Genomic DNA, 22,317 nt, shown 5'->3' with positions numbered 1-22,317 from the left:
TACAGAAAGCCTTCCGTTCCTTGTGACAAGGTAGAGGGTCTACTGAGCCCTGATTCTCAAACCTATTCTACTTTTCCACGTGCCAGAAAGTTTGTTACAAAATAATCTACTTGTTCTGACAAATACCTCTTTGACAAGAAAAATTATCTTTCTACAGTCTTTACATAATCTCTCTCCATCATACTAAGGAGAAAAATAAAATTAGCAGCCAAGCAATGCTGCAATCCCTTTCCTCAGAATCGTATCCCCAGAAAGACAAAATGGGAGCATTAAAAAGAAAAATAAACTTATTGCAAGCAAAGTAAACTTCTGCTAAGTATTGTTATTTTTTTCCTTGCAGAATTCACAGTCTAAATTTCTGCTAGTTATACAGTGAGTATATAGATTGATGTATAGAAAAGAATAAGGAATCAAGAAAGTATTTATAAATTAAATTTAGGCCAGGTGCCGTGGCTCACACCTGTAATCCCAACACTTTGGACAGCTGAGGCGGGCAGATCACTTGAGGCTATGAGTTCGAGATTAGCCTGGCCATCATGGCGAAACTCTGTCTCTACTAAAAATACAAAAATTAGCTGGGCATAGTGGTGCACATCTGTGATCTCAGCTACTCGGGAAACTTTTGTTGCTGAAGTAATTGTGATATTCAATGTAGATTCATACAGACTAGACGAGGATTTCAAATCAGGTAATGGAATTTGTGCAGACCACGAGACATGAAGGAGAATCTCTTGAACCCGGGAGGCAGATGTTGCAGTGAGCAGAGATGGTGCCACTGAACTCCAACTTAGGTGACAGAACGAGACTGTGTCTAGAAAAACAAACAAAAAATTTGTATTAAATTCTACTATTCTATCAATTATATTTAAATATGAGTTACCTAAGAATTATAGATTTAACTTTTACTTGTTTTTTTCTGCACGTTAATTCTATTTTTAAAAAATTATTGATTATCCAACAATTAATATATAGATGTATTTTACTAAAAATAATTTAAAAGTATTGGTACAAATATATTAGGGCATTAGGAAGTTGTACTTCTTTCCAGTTACCTAATATGTTCTGTTACTTATTAAATGTATTAAATTATACCTTCACATTGTGGCAATCTAAATCCAGCTTCAAAAAGTTTAACTTATTCTGACTTTGCCATTCAAATCAATTAGAATTTGCTAATTCTAAGATACTGGACGGTTTACTAAACTAGAAAAGACAGAATACTTAATGTTGAGTAGAAATATAACTCTCCCTGATTAATCCTGTTACTTATTAAGGATATGTTATCTAAACTAGCAGCCAAGGTTATCAAATCTAAGTTGACGGACAGTTGAATTAAATACTTCATTTGAAAATGGTCTTAACATGAAGATTGCCCACAATTATATTTAAAACCGGACGTTGTAATGTAAAAGAAGAAAAAAAAAGCAAAAACTATCATTATAGCAAACAGATTCAGGTTTGCCATCTTAAAAAAGAAACACATTCTGTAGGTTGCCTGTTCAGAGTGAACAGGCAACCTACAGAATGGGAGAAAATTTTTGCAATCTACTCATCTGACAAAGGGCTAATTTCCAGAATCTACAAAGAACTCAAACAAATATACAAGAAAAAAACAAACAACCCCATCCAAAAGTGGGCAAAGGATATGAACAGACATTTCTCAAAAGAAGACATTCATACAGCCAACAGACACATGAAAAAATGCTCATCATCACTCGCCATCAGAGAAATGCAAATCAAAACCACAATGAGATACCATCTCACACCAGTTAGAATGGCAATCATTAAAAAATCAGGAAACAACAGGTGTTGGAGAGGATGTGGAGAAATAGGAACACTTTTACACTGTTGGTGGGATTGTAAACTAGTTCAACCATTATGGAAAACAGTATGGCAATTCCTCAAGGATCTAGAACTAGATGTACCATATGACCCAGCCATCCCACTACTGGGTATATACCCAAAGGATTATAAATTATGCTACTACAAAGACACATGCACACGTATGTTTATTGCGGCACTATTCACAATAGCAAAGACTTGGAATCAATCCAAATGTCCATCAGTGACAGACTGGATTAAGAAAATGTGGCACATATACACCATGGAATACTATGCAGCCATAAAAAAGGATGAGTTTGTGTCCTTTGTAGGGACATGGATGCAGCTGGAAACCATCATTCTTAGCAAACTATCACAAGAAGAGAAAACCAAACACCGCATGTTCTCACTCATAGGTGGGAACTGAACAATGAGCTCACTTGGACTCGGGAAGGGGAAAATCACACACTGGGGCCTATCATGGGGAGGGGGGAGGGGGGAGGGATTGCATTGGGGAGTTATACCTGATATAAATGATGAATTGATGGGTGCTGACGAGTTGATGGGTGCAGCACACCAACATGGCACATATATACATATGTAACAAACCTGCACGTTATGCACATGTACCCTAGAACTTAAAGTATAATAAAAAAAAAAAGAAAGAAAGAAAGAAAGAAAGAAAGGAAGAAAGAAAAAAAAAAAAGAAACACAAATATCCACACAAATGTATATTTTTGTTCCCACTATCATGACAAATATTTTTATTTCTTTACGAAAAATGTAGTTACATAAAACATGCCTGCATAGTTGAGTATAATAATGCCAATGTCTTTATAGATTCTTTGTAATGTACAGTCCCTAAAACTATGCCTTTATAGCATCTTTGGAATGTATATTTTATTTTCGTTTCTTCTCTTCTTTTCCATTTTTTTTTTTTTTTTTTTTAAACAAAGCCTTGCTCTGTGGACCAGGCTGGAGTGCAGTGCACCATCACAGATCACTGCAGCCTTGAACTTCTGGGGTCAAGTGATACTTCTGCCTTAGCCACTTGAGTAGCTGAGACTACCAGGCGCTCGCCACTATGTCTGGCTAATCTTTTAAATTTTCTTTTTATGGAGATGAGGGCTGATTATTTGGCCCAGACAGGTCTTGAGCTCCTGAGCTCAAGCGATACTCCCACGTTGGCCTCCCAAAGTGCTAGGATTATAGGCAAAAGCCACCACATACAACCAAGAAGTACATTTTAATAAATACATTTGCATATCATATTTGTAGATGTGTAGATTTAACAGAAAGTAAAATCGGATTGTTTTATAAGTACCACTATAAAGATCAGTTTTCAAAAATCCAATACGATCAATTGAGGATAATTTAATTAATTCAAGAAGTAGGCTGGGCATGGTGACTCACAACTGTAATCCCACCATTCTGGGAGGCTGAGGCAGGCAGATCATTTCAGCTCAGGAGTTTGAGACTAGCCTGGGCAACATGACGAAACTCCATGTCTGCAATAAATAGAAGAATTTGCCAGGCATGGTGGTGTGCACCTGTTGTCCCAGCTACTTGGAAGGTTGAGGTGAGAGGATTGCTTGGGCCCTGAAGGTAGAGGCTGCAGTGAGCCAAGATCTGTACTCCATGCTGGGTGACAGAGCAAGACTCTGTTTAAAAACAAAAACAAAAAAAAAAAAAAAAAAAAAGAAAGAAAGAAAAGAAATAAACTACTTTTAGTGCTCAGTTTTCCAAAACCTATTACCAAGGTTATTCAATCTCGTAAGTTTTAAATTTTTTATTTTGATTATATTTATCTCTAAGAGAAGGTCATCTAAAATTGTTGACAGGTTCATAAAGTTAAGTAATATTACATGTGTTATGTTGTATATTTATGTGTTTGTGTTGGTGTGGTATTACAAGGCTTAAATTCAAGATTTAAAAAAACTCAAAGTACCACACAATAAGAAAAAAGAAAATTCGTACTTGTAGTAAAAGAGAAGTAAGTTTATTGAGACATGGAAGAAAAATGTTTTCATAAAAGAAGCAATTGAAGAGAAACAGTAATCTCTAAGAATCTTGTGACATATTCTATAAATCTTTGTACTTCTTTTTTCTTCTATATTATACAAAAACCTTCACTAGAAGTGGAAAAAATAGTGTGATGTGAACTCAAAGGAAGAGCTGGGATTTGATACAGTTTAGATATTTGTAGATTGTTTTCAGTTTTTAACTTATTAAGTTCATTTCAAATTGCGTACGTTACTGTTAGAGAAAAAATACGTAGAAAACTATTTTTACCTGCTGCCTGTTGTGCTTTGCAAGTCATCGTGTTTATCATAGATAGTACCCTCCGACTCACGAATTGCATTCAGTTAAATATACGGACTAGTCAGTGTTCTTGAGAAAAACAGAACCAATAGGAGATTTGTTATGAGGAATTAGCTCAGGCACTTATGGAGGCTGAAATATGTCATGATCTGCCATCCGCAAATGGGAAGCACAGAAAAGCTGATGATTTACTTCTAATCCAAGCTGAAAGTCTAAGAATCTGGGGAACCAGTGGTCCAAGTCCAAAGGTCTGAAAACCAGTAGTACTGATGGACTTTCCAACACCAGACAAGTTCATAAATTTTCTTTCTCCACCATTTTTTCCTATTCAGGCCTACAAGAAGTTGAATAATGCCCACTAACATTGGTGAGGGAAGGTCTTCTTTACTCAGTTTACTTATTCAAATGTTAATCTCTTCTGGGAACACTCTCACAAACACAGCAAGAAATAATGATTTACCAGCTACCCAGGCATCCCTTAGCCCAGTCAAGTTAACACAAATTAACCATCACACATGTAGGTTAATGTATAATTATTTATTAGATAGTTTTCTGTAACTAATTTTTTCAATAACTAGGTTCACATAGAATAAGCAACAGCCTATATAAGCCTGTGATTGTAGATTAATAGCAGATTCTCTAGGGAGTAGAAAATAGATCAGGGCACAAAGAAAGAAGATTTCTACATTTATTTTTATACTTTTATACTCTGGGAGACTAGAATATAGCATCCACAATTAGGCTTTTTTTTGGCATTGGATTGTTTTAATTGAAGGCAATTAAGAAGAAGCAGATGCAGAAAAGTTTTCTGCCCTCTCTTTATTTTTCTAAAAGCAAGCCATAAATTTACAAAGATAAAAGCCATCTTGCCCCCTTTTCTGCCAGGAAGAATAAAGATAAACTGCAGAAGACAACTTTAGACCATTATCTGCCTGAAGATGCCACCTGAGGAATCTATATTAATAAGGTTTACTAACTATCCTTTATCTGCCATTTATTAACTTTCCCACAAACAACAACCCCTAGAGACTCATTTCTCTAAATATTTATTATTTTTGTTGAAGATATATGTAAGCTAGAATTTGAAGACATCTCTTAGAGAACCACTCATTTCCTAAATATCCACCATATTTGTATTAAACACACATGCTAATAGATTTCTGTTTGTTTTTTTCTATTTTTAATCTGTCTTTTGCTATAGGGGTCCACTCCAACTAATAACCAGTGAGGGCAGGAGAAAAAAAAAATCAATCCTCCCCTACAATTCTGTACTGGTTTGCTTACTACTTTTATTTTGAATGATTTTAAAGTTATAATGAATATCTCTTATCTGTCTTTTAGAACTAACTCATAATTTTAAGAAATAATGGATCTTCAGAAATAATTTAGAAAAACCATTGAGCCTTTGAGCCTCTTTTTTGTCTACTCTTTTATAGTTTACTTACTAATTCTTGATCTAATATTTAATTGGATTCTTATATCTAATGTAAAAATGAGAAACAATGTCTATTAAAAAGCACTCTATCTGGTGCCAAAATTCTGGAATTATTTCTAGGTTTACCTTTTTCCTATAGGAAAGACCTTAAGTAAAAGCATTTAAGCTCTGTAAGTTTAGGTTTCAAACTGAAGGATAGATAATAATGGGACCTAATTCACAGTATGTCAATCAAAGGAGTTCATGTATGTTAAAGCAATTTGTTAACTGTTATCAAACATTAGACAATAGACACCATATTTATTACCTAAAGTCACATAGTTAAATGTGGAACAACTAGTGATAAGATTCCAGTAACTTGACTCCTTGTCCAGTGTCCATTCCCTCCCCACCTATGGTTGTAAAATAAGGTATGCCATCTTTCAAATATGATATAAAATATAAATCATGTTACTCTTCTGAATAAATATATAATCATTATTCATAGAGATGGTACTAAAAGCAGTAATTGTGGTATTGGTAAATCATATACAGAGTTAAAGAGATACTATTTTTGGCAGGGCACAATGGTTAATGCCTATAATCCCACCACTTTGGGAGTGCAAGGCAGGGGGATGACTTGAGACCAGGAGTTCAAGACTAACCTGTGTAACATAGGGAGACCCTGTCTCAATCAAAAATTAAAAAAAAAAAAATTAGCTGGGCATGGTGACACACACATCATCCCAGCTACTTGGGAGGCTAAGGTGGGAGGATCACTTGAGTCTAAGAGTCTGGAGTACAGTGGTGCTATCATGGCTCACTCCAACCTCCAGCCTGGGCAACAGAGTGAGACCTTGTCTCAAAAATTAATTCATTAATTAATTTGTAAAAGAAGATACTATTTTACACTTTAACATTTAACTGACCTCAACCAAAATTTAGTCAATAAACATTTTTTGGGAATATACATCTATTACAAGAAACACTTCTGATTATCAATTTGGGGCATAATTTTGAGTGTGTGTGTGTGTGTATGTCTGTCTGTCTGCCTGTCTCAGGTTACCAAGGTTTGAGAAATGTAGCTTAAGAGAAACAAGGCGAAAAACAAACTTTCTGCAAAGTCTACTTTTTTACAGAAATAAATATCTATGGGCTAGTTTCTATTTTTGTTATTGATTTGTACAAAATGTTGGTGTATTCTCAATCTTATTGTTTGGTAAAACAGTATAAACATTTTCCTATGTTTGTCTCTTTAAAAAAAAAATGCCATCCTTTACTAATATTACATTTTGAGAGATTTGATAGTGTGATTACTCTCATATATTTCTGAAGATCAAATGTCTGCTTTCAAATAACATTTCTAATGTTTCTTAACTTTTGACTAGATGATGTACTTAATTGATGTAATTGTTTCCTTTTACTTAAAGTCAAAGAACCTATAGCCATTGTACATTGATCATATGACCAAGCACAATTTACTTAAACTCTCTATGCCTGTTTTTTCTTATCTGACACTAGCAGAAAAAACAGTACTTACTTTCTGTGGTTGTCAGGAACATTAAATATATTAATAACAAATCAAGAATTTAGAATGAGCCCTAGAATAATAGGTAATTCATAAGTAATAAATAGCTGTATTATAACTGTACAATAATTAATTATTGTTAATTACATTATTTTTGTTGTTATTATTGCTACTATGCTTTGTATTTCCATACTTTCTTGTTATTTCTACTCTTATTGGTCATATTTAGTCTTTTTTACTCCTTCTCATCCCTTCCATCTTGGGAACTTTATTTGGTGATGAAGGATATCATTGTATTTTTCTCTTTGAATTGCTTCTTTCTGACTCCCTGAATGTGTTTTGAGGTCCACAAACACTGTTCTCCGTTACTCTTAAACATCTACACCCACACTAGGAAGGCTGCCCACTTTCTTAAGAATGTCAGCTTTAGAATTTAGCATAGGTAAATGCCCATGACGGAGTCTCTTCTTTCATTGTATTTGGGAGAACTGGGTATCAGTGAATGGTAACGGATCCAACAACTGAGAATGCAAATTTGTAATTACCTTGCGGATTTACTGCATCCTTTTCTGCTTTCGTAAGTGTTCGTTTGACACAAGCATTTCTTCAATTCTGCCTTTACCTTCACCTAGCTTTTATCTGCAGTGTATTTACTGCAGTCTGGTTTATTCCACTGTCATTATAATCTTTCCGCTTACTATCTATTCCCATAATTTCTGGTTGATAGAGGCATTTATTTTTTTCTCGTTATATGTATTTTTTTTGTTTCTATTTGAGGGATTTTTAATAAATTTCATAGATCCAAAATCTCTTACTTTATTTTGCCTTTATTATCTTTATTTACTCTGTAGTGTACTATGTTTATTTTTTAATTCTTAGCAATACTTAAAAGTTATAATAACCCTTTGGGCTACTGAATCAACTATTTAATAATGTATTATGAAATTAAATACCTTATATGTCTTGGCGACCATATCCACTGTCTCCATAATTTAAAAGAGAAATGAGAAAAAGCAACCTGGAGAAAGATGTGGAAAACCAAATATCATTTAAAATAATTTCTTTATAAAAATAACACTATTAAATAATAAAATGTTGACAGATGGTATAGGATTAAATTATGGTTTTGAATAAAATTATTTAGAAGTTCCTGACTTTTGCTATACTTTTCCTTCTTGTTATTTTCAATATTGATGGTACTGCATTTCTCTATTGCAGTGTCAAAACCCTAATGACATGCATCTGTCAGCTTTGTCTTTAACTGATACCAGTTGTTTCCTTCAATGACATCTGTAGCATTTTAAAAAATGTTTTCATAGTCACAATTTCATCTCTTTTAAGTATGTTAGTGACTGTGGCATATGACCTTTTTCATTTCTTAGCTTTTAAAAGGGGTCAAAAATACAATATGTTTTATGAAAAGAGCTTTCAAAAATGTTGCATTGCTCAGGCTCTTTATTTTTTCATACACCTCCTCTAAATAGCTGTGCTTCACACATTCAGACTACAGTAAACAATAATAAACAAAAATTCTGCTTTAATAAGTTTAAATAAAAAGCACTGTTGTTTTTCTCTGTAATCTTCTTTTTAAAACATGCCTTGCATTTGGTAGATACACTGTAAAATTCGGAAAGACCAAGATAGTGAAATTTCTATAAACAAATTTTACATATAGCAAGTTGATTATTACTGAGATAACTTTTCTGCAGGTTCTGCTTGTATTTTCATGCAATAAAGAAAAGAAAAAATACATTGTCATAGTTCAATCTGAGGCAACGTTCAACCAAAAATTATATGTTTATCTACTATAAAATGATTTAATGATGAGCAATTGCTAATAATATTATTATTGATTATATGTTCATTATTAGAATTTATTAGCTTTTTAATTAACATTTTATATGATATAATATTCTAACAAGTTTACAAAGTGTTCCCAAAAGATAGTTTATTCTCTAATATGTATATTTAAGTATACAGTCTATAAAAAATAATACCATGCCACTGTAGTATATATTTTAGGTTTAAACTAAAACTCTTGTGCTCTATTGTCAAATCTTAAGTTATATTTTAGACAAGTTTATCACAAATATTTATTTTTTCAAGGCGTAATATTTCTTTCGGATTTGGGTTAAGAAGGATAAATTAGCAGATATTCACTGATGCTGCTAGTGAGATTCTCGGTAAATTGAATTTATTGATTGGCAGTCTAATTCATTTTTTCCATGACAGTGTAAGCTCCTTGAAGGCACATAATGATAATTTGCTTGTTAGTGCATCTCTAGTAGCTAAAATCATGCCTAACACATATTTGGCACTCAATAAAATTTTGCTGAATGTAAAATTAATCACTAAACATCCTATTGAAATACTTTAATTGAGCATGCAAAGTTGAAACTGTAAAAAGTTTAGGGTAGCTTGTACTTAATGTAGAGAAAACAAAGAAAATGATTACAATGATATCTATTTCTCAGCACTTTCCACCTATATACTACTGCTTTGCTCCCAGATGGATATATTGATGGGTCAGATATATATTGCTCAAGATAAATAAGGCATATATAGTGTTAAAGGCTCCTTCTGAATAACAACCCAGCTGTTTGAGATCCACCTTGTCTGACTACCAGAAACACAGAGAAACAGAGGTATGGTTCAAATACCTTCTGGATAGGATGGATACAACAACCACAGCATCAGTACACTCCTGACTGTTATTTATCTTATTTTTAATCATTTTCTGTCATAATCATCTGTTATTCCTCCCATGCTGTTCATGTGAAGCAAGACTCCTAATGATTTAGATATCCGTCGACTCCAAAGCCATTGCATCAGAAACCGGGTACTCTTTGCCACATTCAGTAAGTATTTATGTAGTATTCAGAACTGTACTAAACACTCACTATATTTTAGATGTAGAAATATGAAGCCAAATAAGTTTATCAAATTACTTTCTTCAGGTAGCTTCAAATATATAAATGGAATTGAAAAATGATAAAAATAAAGTAAGTAAAATAAAAACAATTATTATGTCAAAATCTAATTTAAGAAAATAAAATGTTGAAGGGAGATACACACAGCAGGGGTGTGTTTCCATTTTTAAGTCAATTCTCATTGATTTATTTATTTTTTTTAAGAACTTTTTGGAGGAAAAGTTTCTACTTGTAAATATTTTCTTTACTTATAAAATTTAGAAAGACAAAAGTGTGGATATTTTCATATCCAAATCATGCTAATTAACAAAATGTTACCTCTGGGCCAGGCACAATGCTGCATGCCTGTAATTCCAGCACTTTGGGAGACCGAAGCAGAAGGATCACTTAAGCCCAGGAGTTCAAGACCAGACTGGGCAACATGGTGAGACTTTTTTTTCTATTAAAATAAAAAAGTTATCTCTGAATTATGTTATATTACAAAAGTGAAATTCATTTAATATCCAAATCAAATGTGGTTAGCTATTATTTTACAGGAGAAAGAAATCATAACTACATTCTGAGGAAACTTCTCAACATGTAGTCATATATGCATTAACTTTTTGACAAATTTCTTATAAATGTATTCAGTATAAAATATATCTGCCCTAACAGTATTTCTAATTTCCATGTTTAAGCTAATATGATAGGAAATTCCATAAAATCAGGCCTTTCTATTGACTTACCTTAAACTAAGAAATGGTTCATTATCTATCTATTATCTATCCATCTATCTATTATATATCTATCTATCTATCATCTATCTATCTCTATCATCTATCTGACATTTCTTGAGATTCAGAGAATATTTTTGATCAAAAGATCAGGGAAACCAGCCATTACAGAATTTGAGATGCTCAAGTTCATGCTGAATTATCTATATTCAAGGTAAAAATATAGAAAACATTCCTCATAGATAATATTTTAAATAAGAATAGTGATCACACATTTTTAAAATATACTAATTAAAGTTAGCAAATAAATAAATAGTCAAAGATAAATGTAAGAAAGATAAGGAGAACAGGACTAGTGGTAAGAGAATAAAATTGTTGAATTTTTAGCAGTGATTCAATTATCAATTTGAACTTTTTCAGTTTAGAAAATATTATTCTATGGTATTTTAAAGTAAAAATGTCTGTCTCAATATCAAATTCTTCTAAGATATACACTTATTTTGTATCTTCATTTCAGACTTATTTGGTTTCAACATACTAGATATATTCTGTCTCTCTCCCCTTCTGATTCAATCTCCCTCAGGATTTATGAAAATATTATGCCACTCATTGTGCTAATAAAAAGCTATTTAATAAAGTCCACATTTTAAAGATAAAAACAGATGAAAACATTTTTCAAAGTGAGGTATGTATTGAAATTTTTCTGCCCTGCAATATTACACCAATCATTAGTTTATTGCACAGAAAGTAAAATGAAGGGTTGGTGGTGAAAATTAGGAAAATCAAAAAATAAAATGTAGTATTTTTCCAGAAACTACATATATAATGGTGAATAATACATTCTACATTCTTATTCTTATGGACTTACGTGCTCAGTGAGAGAGACATAGAAAGTCATTTAAGCAATAAAATAATAAAAATAATTACAAATTTTGAAAGTCCTGTACCTTTTCTTAATTCTCATACTAAGCCAGCTGTGTCTCTCTGTGCTTCATTTGTTGTTTTTCTTCATTACATTCATTATGCTTTAATTTAAATTCTGTTGAGTCATTCTACTTCACAAGTCTCATCTAGATGTCCCATATATTTAAGTGCTTTCTGGTTGCAAATGTGGAGAACAGTTCAGTCAAAGTGGGTGGCACTGGGATTATAAGGAACATTAAAATATGGGGATATATATGAGATCTATGTAAATAAAGAGTAATGTGAGAAAAAATGCTTAGAATTTTTCCTGGAATAATAGATTTCTACATTTATCTGTGTAGGAATCCAAAATCAAAGAATAGTTTGGAATAGATAAGATATAGCTCTTCCTTTTTTTTACTTTATTATTATTATTATTATTATTATTATTTATACTTTAAGTTGTGGGGTACATATGCAGAATGTGCAGGGTGCAGGCCTGTTACATAGGTATACACATGCCATAGTGGTTTGCTGCACCCATCAACCCATCATCTACATTAGGTATTTCTCCTAATGCTATCCCTCCCCTAGCCCTCCGCCCCGACAGGCCCTGGTTTGTGATGTTCCCTTCCCTGTGTCCATGTGTTCTCATTGTTCTATTCCCACTTGTCAGTGATAACATGTGGTGTTTGGTTTTCTGTTCTTGTGTTAGTGTGATGAGAATGATGGTTTCAAGCTTCATCCATGTACCTGCAAAGGACATGAACTCATCCTTTGTTATGGCTGCATAGTATTCTATTTCCTTTTATTAATATTTCACAATACTAAAATCTTCTCAATAAAGTAAAATAAAATAAAACAAAGAGGCTCAAATCTGTCTATTCAGATTTGAGTAATACACCAAAATATTGCAACATGAATTGCAAAATATTCTGACACTGTGCATTGTCCAGTTCTTAATAAAAGTTAATTATAGGGTCATAAAGGAAAGTAAAACGATCCTGGGCACTGTATTATCTAATTAGACAGCTATACTCAGCATTTTTTATCCCTATGTAGGACTGGTTAGCCTTATAAAGCCATTAAATGTGAAGTTTTCCTTTTACTAATCCAGTAAGTTTGATACTGTTTAATGTAAGTATAATTTCATCTTTAAACAGTAAATTTTAAAGCACTTTAAAATCAGTAAACAAAATTATAGTCTTGAAGTGAAATATGCAGTATGTATGTCATCCAATTCTAGGCACGACTGACAGTACTGCACGTAACCAACACCAATAGAAAAACATGATTTTCCTTCCTTCTTCTGAACAATAGCCATGCTAGAAGGAAAACTTTGGTTCATGAACGTGTGTATTTGCATAGGATAATTTCTCTGAGTTTATCAATAGTGTGGAAAATCCAAACTGAACTTGGTCACCATATGTTATTATAAGTTCAGTTTCTTCAATGTTCTCATTTAAAATAAGTTGAAACAGATGGATAGAATTCCTCTGTATGAATGTCAGCTGAATAATTGAGCCACGGCATTTACTTAGCAAACACATATAGAAATACTAATGAGCACAGATATCATAGATATCATTTTGTATTTTCTACCTCTTTAATAGTTTTTTACTGATGAAATTTGGAAAATAAATATTACAATGACTGCCATGAAAATTAAGGTGACTTGGCTCTTTATAAGTAGCAATTTGAGAATAGAGTCATCTCACACCATCTGTTTTCTTTCGTTTGTAGTAGATTGTGCAAATAAGTTGGCTTGCTTATTTGCACGATGATGAGGAACAAAAAAAAGCAGTTAAGAATAAAGCTAGAATTTAGTTCTGTGTTTGTGGAATGTTAAACTCTTTGAGTAGTTAAATCTAAAATATACAGGGTGGCAAAAATAGACATTGTAATAAATAATTACAATCTAGAGAATACATATGATGAAATATCCTCTTAAAAAGTGAAATGGCTCACGTTTCCATGTTTTGCCTTTTTAAAAAATATCAGCATGAGACAGTGTTGATGTGAAAGACATACACCTGTGACTCAATAAATCTAAGCTGTCCTTATTCTTGCATTGCATTTTTCTGGACCTCAGCCTGTCTTCTATGAAAGGAAGTGACTGAGCAATTTGATCTCTAAGGAATCTAGTCCTAGCAACAGAGATCCCCAAACCAAACTTTGGGGGGTAAAATATTAGGATTTTTTTGAAATCTCAGTAGTTGGAAATTGCATGTGTTATAAAAGATTATCTAGATAGATATAAAACACTCTTAAAATTGGGGAAAAAATAAAGTATATATTTAAAGATAAATATTTATCCTGTATATTATCTCTGTCAGAATGGCATTAAACTGAGTATATACTTTCTAAAAAGATTGAATAATGGACTTTCAGTGACTTTGCAAATTTTATTGATACTATAATTTGAGAATAAGACAAATCAAAGTCATATTTTTTCCTATTTAAAAAAATTTTGAACATATTAAGATATGACTATTATTGATAAAACTGATCCATTTATTTTGTTTATATAGTTATATTCCTTTATTAGGTAGTAATATAAAAACAATGCCTGGGAATTTTTAGGAATTTTTTTTAAATGTTATTTTATGATCAGCAGTATGTAAAGATTATTTGGTATACTCTTTGTTTTTGTCTTGATCAATCTTTGAATTTTATCCCATGACAATTGTAACAATTTTCTCTCATACTATTATATATTGGTTTGCATAGTGTTAAATAATCTGAACATATTTTTAACTTATTCCTAGAAAGACTTTGAAATATTGCAAAAGATTGTGTAAAATGATTACAGCAGAATTGAGAAAACAGACTGTCTGTGGAAAAAAAACTTCTGTACTAAGGTAAAAGAACATGAATAGGAGTTTGTGAATAGGAGTTGGTAATTTTGGTCCTATGATCACTTGGATATGCATAAAAATTGTTCGAAATAAATCTGAACCACTGACTCCAATATAGTACTTTATTTGATTTCATTTTTCTATTTTCCTGGCTTTATAGTGGTCTCAAAAATCTATGATAATTTAAAAATGGAATACATGGTAAGAACAGTTATAACTTTCATCACAAAGTAGGGCATTCCCATTGCTCAGATGGTATGGTGGAAGGATTTAAAGCAGAGTTCCTCTGAAATAAAGGACTTTCAACCATCCACAAAAGCCAACAATTCAAAGTGAAAACTTCTTATCTTCTTTTGTATATGTATACATAAGAATACATAAAGCATAATTACACTTACATCTGAACATCCTGGTTTCCAAAATTTGGAGTTGATTATCTCTGGTCTTGTAATTTATTCTTATTTTAACAGTTGATTTTACTTAGCTCGAGATGTCTTTTATAATCATGTTTGGATCCTGAGCATATAAAAAGATTTTAACCTACTTATATGTGACAACTTCTGTATTCAATCAAATGAGAGCTTCACTCCGGTTTTTTTCTCAATAATATGAATGCTGGTGAGCTTCCTTAATGTCCAATACGGAAAAATTTTCTTTGGATTACTAAATCACTTAGTTTTGTAAACTAAGCTTAATTTTGATCTTTATCTGATTTATTTCAATTTATCCTTACATCTATCTCTTAATTTCATTACCCATAACATTGAACAACTCTTCTCACATTGCCACTAGTTATAACTGACTTGAAATACTACATAATTTATCAAGTTAACAAGCAAAAAACACAAAGAAACTAACAGCACTTGAATTATATTAGGTCTCTACAGTTCTGTCATTTGTTCACATTAATATATTTATAAAGCCTAATAAAATGTTGAAAGTAAATAGGACTTTAAACAATTTGAATATGGAAATATTTATAAGAAGATTTAAAAGTGGTGAAAATGAAATACAGTTTCATGTAGAACAAATGCAATGTAAAGTTTTGTGAATCTCATTAAGATACTAAGAAGGCATTTGTATTTTGAGTGATTGCGTTGAAATAAACTATATTTTTTTACATATAAATTTTATATATATATATGTATTTAGTTACATGGATTTTTGTTCCTATTGCCAGTCGAAAAACCAGGTGCCTTTATGGAGTGAATTGTCACTTGGCTGGTGAATTTATAGATCAATAAACATTTGTAAATCTACCACTTTCTATAGATGCATCCAAATAGCTACATACCAAGTGTAAATTAACTGATGCCATTTTTGGCAAGATAATTATTGTAGATATTTAGCGGTTTAATAATAATAAGAGCACTCGAACCTCATGGAAACAATTTGTCCTTCAGAACAAAAGTTTATTCAACCATTCAATCTGGTGAGTGCCAGTTATACAATAACAATGGATGCTTTTGTTTAAATAAGCTTTGTGCTGATTGTATTATTATTTATATGTATCTGTCTATCAATGATATTAACACTTTTAGTCAAAAAAGAAAAATGTAAAAATCTACATTTTTAATATTCTGCTTCCTGTTTCTCTTTTTTGTTTTGTTTTCTTTTTACTTTCAGCTCTGGGATACGTGTGCTGAACGTGCTGGTTTGTTACATAGGCAGACATGTTGCATGGTGGTTTGCTACATGTATCAACCCATCATCTAGGTTTTAAGCTTCATATGCATTAGGTATTTGTCCTAATGCTTTCCCTCCTCTTTCTCGCCAGCCCCTGACGGGCCACTGTGTGTGATGTTCCCCTCCCGGTGTTCATGTGTTCTCATTGTTCAGCTCTCACTTGGGTGTCAGAACATGCAGTGTTTGGTTTTCTGTTCCTATGTTAGTTTGCTGAGGATGATGGTTTCCAGCTTCATCCATGTCTCTGTAAAGGACAAGAACTCATTCTTTATGTCTGCATAGTATTCCATTGTGTATATGTGCCACATTTTCTTTATCCAATCTATCGTTGATGGGCATTTAGGTCAGTTCCAAGTCTTTGCTATTGTAAATAGTGCTGCAATAAACATACATGTGCGTGTGTCTTTATAGTAGAATAATTTATAATCCTTTGGGTATATACTAAGTACTAGGTTTGCTGGTTCAAATGATATTTCTAATTCTAGACTCTTGAGGAATCTCCACACTGTCTTCCACAATGGTTGAACTAATTTATACTTCCACCAAAAGTGTAAAAGCATTCCTATTTCTTCACATCCTCAGGAGCATCTGTTGTTTCCAGGCTTTTTAACGATTGCCATTCTAACTGGCATGAGATGGTATCTCATTGTGGTTTTGATTTCCATTTCTCTAATGACCAATGATGATGAGCTTTTTTTTATACGTTTGTTGGCCACATAAATGTCTTCTTTTGAGAAGTGTCTGTTCATAACCTTCATTCCTTTTCAATGAATTTTTTTTTCTCGTAAATTTATTTAAGTTCCTTGTCGATTCTGAATATTAAACCTTTGTCAGATGGATAAATTGCAAAAATTTTCTCCCATTCTGTAGGTTTCCTGTTCACTCTGATGATATTTGCTTTTGTAGAGCAGAAGCTCTTTTTTAATTAGATCTCATTTGTCTATTTTGGCTTTTGTTGCAGCTGCTTTTGTTGTTTTAGTAATGAGTATTGATGAAGCATATCTCAAAATAGTAAGAGCTATTTATGACAAACCCATAGCCAATATCATACTGAATGGGCAAAAACTGGAAGCATTCCCTTTGAGAACTGGCACTAGACAATGATGCCCTCTCTTGCCTCTCCTATTCAACATAGTATTTCAAGTTCTGACAAGAGCAATCAGGAATAAGAAGGAAATAAAGGTATTCAAATAGGGAGAGAAGAAGTCAAATTGTCTCTGTTTGCAGATGACATGACTGTATATTTAGAAAACCCCATCATCTAAGCTCCTTAAGCTGATAAACAACTTCAGCAGTCTCAGGAGACAAAATCAACTTGTAAAAGTCACAGGCATTCCTATATACGAATAATAAACAAGCAGAGAGCCAAATCATGAGTGAAATCCCATTCACAATTGCTACAAAGAAAATAAAATACCTAGGAATACAACTTACAAGGGATGTGAAAGACCTCTTCAAGGAAAGGTACAAATCACTGCTCAAGGAAATAAAAGAGGACACAAATTGAAAAATGGTCCATGCTCGTGGATAGGAAGAATCAATTTTGTGAAAATGGCTATACTACCCGAAGTAATTTATAGATTCAATGCTATCCTCATCAAGTTACCATTGACTTTTTTAACAGAGCTAGAAAAAATGATTTTAAATTTCATATGGATCCCCAAAAAGAGCCCGCATAGCCAAGACAATACTAAGCAAAAAGAACAAAGCTGGAGGCATCATGCTACCTGACTTCAAACTATATTACAAGGCTACAGTAAACAAAACAGCATGGTAATGCTACCAAAGCAAGTATATAGACCAATGGAACAGAACAGGGGCCTCAGAAATAACACCACACATCTACAACCATCAGATCTTCAACAAACATGATAAAAAGAAGCAATGGGGAAAGGATTCCCTATTTAATAAAGTGTGCTGGGAAAACTGGCTAGCCATGTGCAGAAAACAGAAACTGGACCCCTTCCTTACGCTGTATACAAAAATTAACTCAAGATGGATTTAAGACTCAAACGTAAAACCTAAATATATAAAATCACTTGACAAAAATCTGGACAATACCATTCAGAACATAGGCATGGGCAAAGACTTCTGCTTACTATTTCTATATTGTTTTTATCCTTGGCATTTAATTTAATAAAATCACTATAAGCAATAGCAAAAGAATGTGAGACACACAGAAAATGAAACAGTGCTAAATTAGTGCAAAATACATTTCTTATTAAAGTTATTTTTAATCCAATAATATAAATGTGTTTAATTCTGATCTTTTACAAATTTGGGTATTATATTGACTACATTTGAAAAAATATTTAATAAAATGTAATAATCTTAAATCACTTAGAATTGATTAAAGCATTTTTTATTAAAAGAATTGTATGTTGTTTTTAGAACTTTATTGGATGTATTCAATTAGTAGTATATTTTGACATGTTCCTTCTCATATTTATCATATTAGAAACAGACAACTCTATGTCTGAACACACGACACTATAAATTTGGGAACTGGTAAAAAGTGTTTAAAATACAAGTGCCAACTTTTTGAAACTTATGATTAGTAATATAAAAATCTTTAACTATGCTACAATTTTAGAAGCAATTGTTACTTTTACACTGCTAACCACTACAAAAGTATAGAAAGTATATATATATATGTGTGTGTGTATGTGTATGTGTGTGTATATATATATACATTTCAAGGAACTTCTTTTACTTGAAATTCTCTCTTTTGTCCCCATAAATGACTGTCTGAGCATCACATTGGATTGACAGCCAAGAACTGGTAGTATAAAAAAGAAATCAAAAACTTAAATCTTGAAAATGGAGAGATGAACATACCAAAAATACCAGAAAATTCTGCTTCACTAAGAGCTCGAGACATATTAAGCCTTTTCTAAGGTACTTAAAGCAATAACTCATATTTTTCAAAAAGAAATATAAACAACAGGTGACAAATATAGTGATTTTAAAAAGCTAAACAAAAGAAGGAGTTGGGCGAGATATACAAGAAAATTTAAGTAACAAGAAAGCAGAATTCTACCTGTCTTTAGATGGACACTCTGTAGTACTAAAGTCCATAATCAATAATGAAAATGCAATACTTGTGAATATCTATGTACAAAATAATTTGACAATCACAATATAACCAGAAATCATGAAGATAAAAGGGGTCTTATAAAATACACTGGTAATAAGAGAATGCAACATACTACTCTCAGTTCAAGAGAAGTAAAGTGAAATATACTATTTCCATACACAATAGGGCAATAGGATATAATTATGCACATGGGCTATGGAGTCCGACACAAAGTTCCAAATTTTAATTCTGCCATGTCTAGCAAGTTATTTTGGGGGCAACTTAAATCTTTTAGCCTTGCTGTCTTCATGTGTAAAAGGAGACAATACAAGAATCTGCCATATAATTTTATTATAATATAAGGAATATATGTGATAATCCAGACAAAAGATTTAACGTGAATCCTATCACACAGAAATTTTTAAGGAATTATTAGCTAGTATTATTTAAACAAGAATATTGTGATGGGGTTCATGACATAGTACCCCAAATTATGACATCTTGGCCTATTTAATTTTTTAAGCACACGAAATTTGAGAAATGGTAGGTGCTAGCAGGACTCTGTGACCTTCCCCTGAAGCAGATCATAAGACTCCCAAATGAGAAGTGCCCTCCTTATGCCCAGAGGAAAGGAGCAACCTTATCTCTGAAAATGGAGAAATGCCAAGAAGAATCTGAAAGAACAGTTCTTGCTAAATTCCCCTTAGTTTACTACTAGTAACTAATAGATCTTTTTAGCCAATGACATTTTCCCATGACTCCCCACACTTCTTTAAACCTAAAGACACTCAGGTTTATCTGTTTCTTCAGATCTTCATTTCCTTGTAAAGGTTCCTGTGTTATGTAAAACTTACATTAATTAAAGTTGTACACTTTTCTCCTTCTAATTTGTCTTTTGATACAGGACACCTAGCCAAGAAGTTAGAAGGGTAGAAATAAAGTATATTTTTTACTCTTCTACAATTGCCTTTTATTTATTTACTTCTTTTACAATGCTTTGTTTTAATTTTATGATTGACTTTAATTTAGTTATTACAGAAATTTTGTAACACATTCAAGAAGTGAGAACATTTTCCTACAACTTAAAAATCCAGAAGCAACTGGAAAATAATTATTTGATTTTAAAGAGATATGTCCAAAAGCTAACCCACCAACCAAATATAAAAACTATAAATAATATATAAAGACAAATATCAAACTTTGAAAAATCAGCAACTCATTTTACTTATTAACTTAAAATTTATTTTGGAGGTACGTTTCTCTAAGTGGCTAATTTTAATGTTTGGTTCATACTAAAGATTACAGAAGCCTAAACATTTTTTCACCTTGTTCTCTGTCTGTTAGCGTTTACCAATTCTCACATACAAGTCAATCCTATAACGCTTTGACCAATGGCAACTAATGTTAACTCAAGTTTACTCAGTAGCAAATGAAAAATATGAGTATGTTGCCCAATATTTGTCTAAATTGAGATCTGCTCACATGAGAAAAATATCTAGTTATGGCCACCTTGCTGAGAAATATAACAAAGAGATGAATGCAAGTGTGCAGAACCAAAATTGGAGAAAGATAATGAAGAACTGTGTGAGTTGCTATACATTCTAATACCAGTTCAGTTGTCTGTTTTCACTAACTGCAATCTAACTGAAATCAGTTGCTTAATTTATCTGTTTTTGTTATTCATAAATATTGGCCCAGGTAAATTAAATAAATAAATAAATATATACATATTAGTTATATATACACACACACATATATATGTACATATATATACACACGCACTTATATATGTACATGTATATATATATATATGATGGAGATGGAGGCCAGGTGGCCTAGGGATGGTAAGACAGGGACAAGTAGACAGAGATGGCACAGATGGCATTCAAGGTGGGATATTGCAATAAATGGCTCGGGCCTGGTTGAAGCCCCTGGGAAGGGGCAGTTCCTGAGCACTCCTGGATTGTACCAAGAGCCTCACCAAGTCCATCACACTGGTCAGACAGGCCCCAACCACTTCCTAGTCTGGGGACCCAGGAAGCTCCAAGAAGTTGTTAATCAAGAACTTCTGAAACAAAACTAAACTGCCTGGCAACTACACCCAGGACAAGAGGACAAGAGGCAGAAGCTTTGTGATGTAGTGAAATACATATAGGTATACTTCAATAAGATAAAACTAGAAGAGCTCCACCAAGCTACAATTTTTTTTTTTTTCTTTTCTCACAGACTACCACTCTACTAGCAGCTGCACCAAGCCTGTGAAGATCATGAACAAATCCTTACCTCTGGAGAAGACTCAATAGATAGTGATTTATTTATTTATTTATTTATTTATTTATTTATTTATTGGATGGAGTTTCGCTCTTGTTGTCTAGGCTGGAGTGCAATGGTGTAATCTCAGCTCACCGCAACCTCTGCCTCCTGGGTTCAAGGGACTCTCCTGCCTCAGCCTCCCAAGTAGCTGGGATCATAGGCAATGGCCAGCACGCCTGGCTAATTTGGTAATTTTAGAAAAGACAGGGTTTCTCCATGTTGGTCAGGCTGGTCTTGAACTCCTGACCTCTGGTGATCCCCTTACCTTGGCCTCCCAAAGTGCTGGGATTACAAGTGTGAGCTTGTTTTATTGTTAAGGAAGGTTAATACATGTTGGCAAGATCACTGCAGACAAATGATCATGATTAGAAGCATTTTCTTGTTTTTTAATCACACTTGTATACATCAGAACTCCAGCCTTCCTTCTGTCTAGGAGATGAGATGAAAATATTTAGAAACTATATTATTAGTGATAAAATGGATTGGAGTAAAATCATTGATATCATTCTTTCATTAATTGAATGAGGGAAAGATCGTGAAGCCGTAGACAGAAGTTTATTATAAATTTACATATATGTTCTCTCATCTTCAATTATATAAAGATACATTTAAATCGAAATGTTTGGAAGAGACTCATTGTTTACGTGCTACAGAAGACCAAAGGTTAATTCAAGAAAGAGATGGTCCAGAATATCTTAACCACATAAGGAGACATTTGGAAGAATAAGGAGATTCAGTAATTACATATTTAGA

At 32.7% G+C, this 22,317-nt stretch overlaps 1 pseudogene; it reads left to right on the top strand.

Moving 5' to 3' along the window:
* Positions 1–14,433: 14,433 nt before the first annotated feature.
* LOC111547864 lies at positions 14,434–21,997 on the top strand (annotated as a pseudogene).
* Positions 21,998–22,317: the final 320 nt, after the last annotated feature.

This window comes from Piliocolobus tephrosceles, chromosome 3 (assembly GCF_002776525.5).
Source record: "Piliocolobus tephrosceles isolate RC106 chromosome 3, ASM277652v3, whole genome shotgun sequence".
NCBI lineage: Eukaryota > Metazoa > Chordata > Mammalia > Primates > Cercopithecidae > Piliocolobus > Piliocolobus tephrosceles.
Note: the sequence above shows the minus strand (reverse complement) of the source record. Positions and strands in the feature narration are given on the sequence as shown.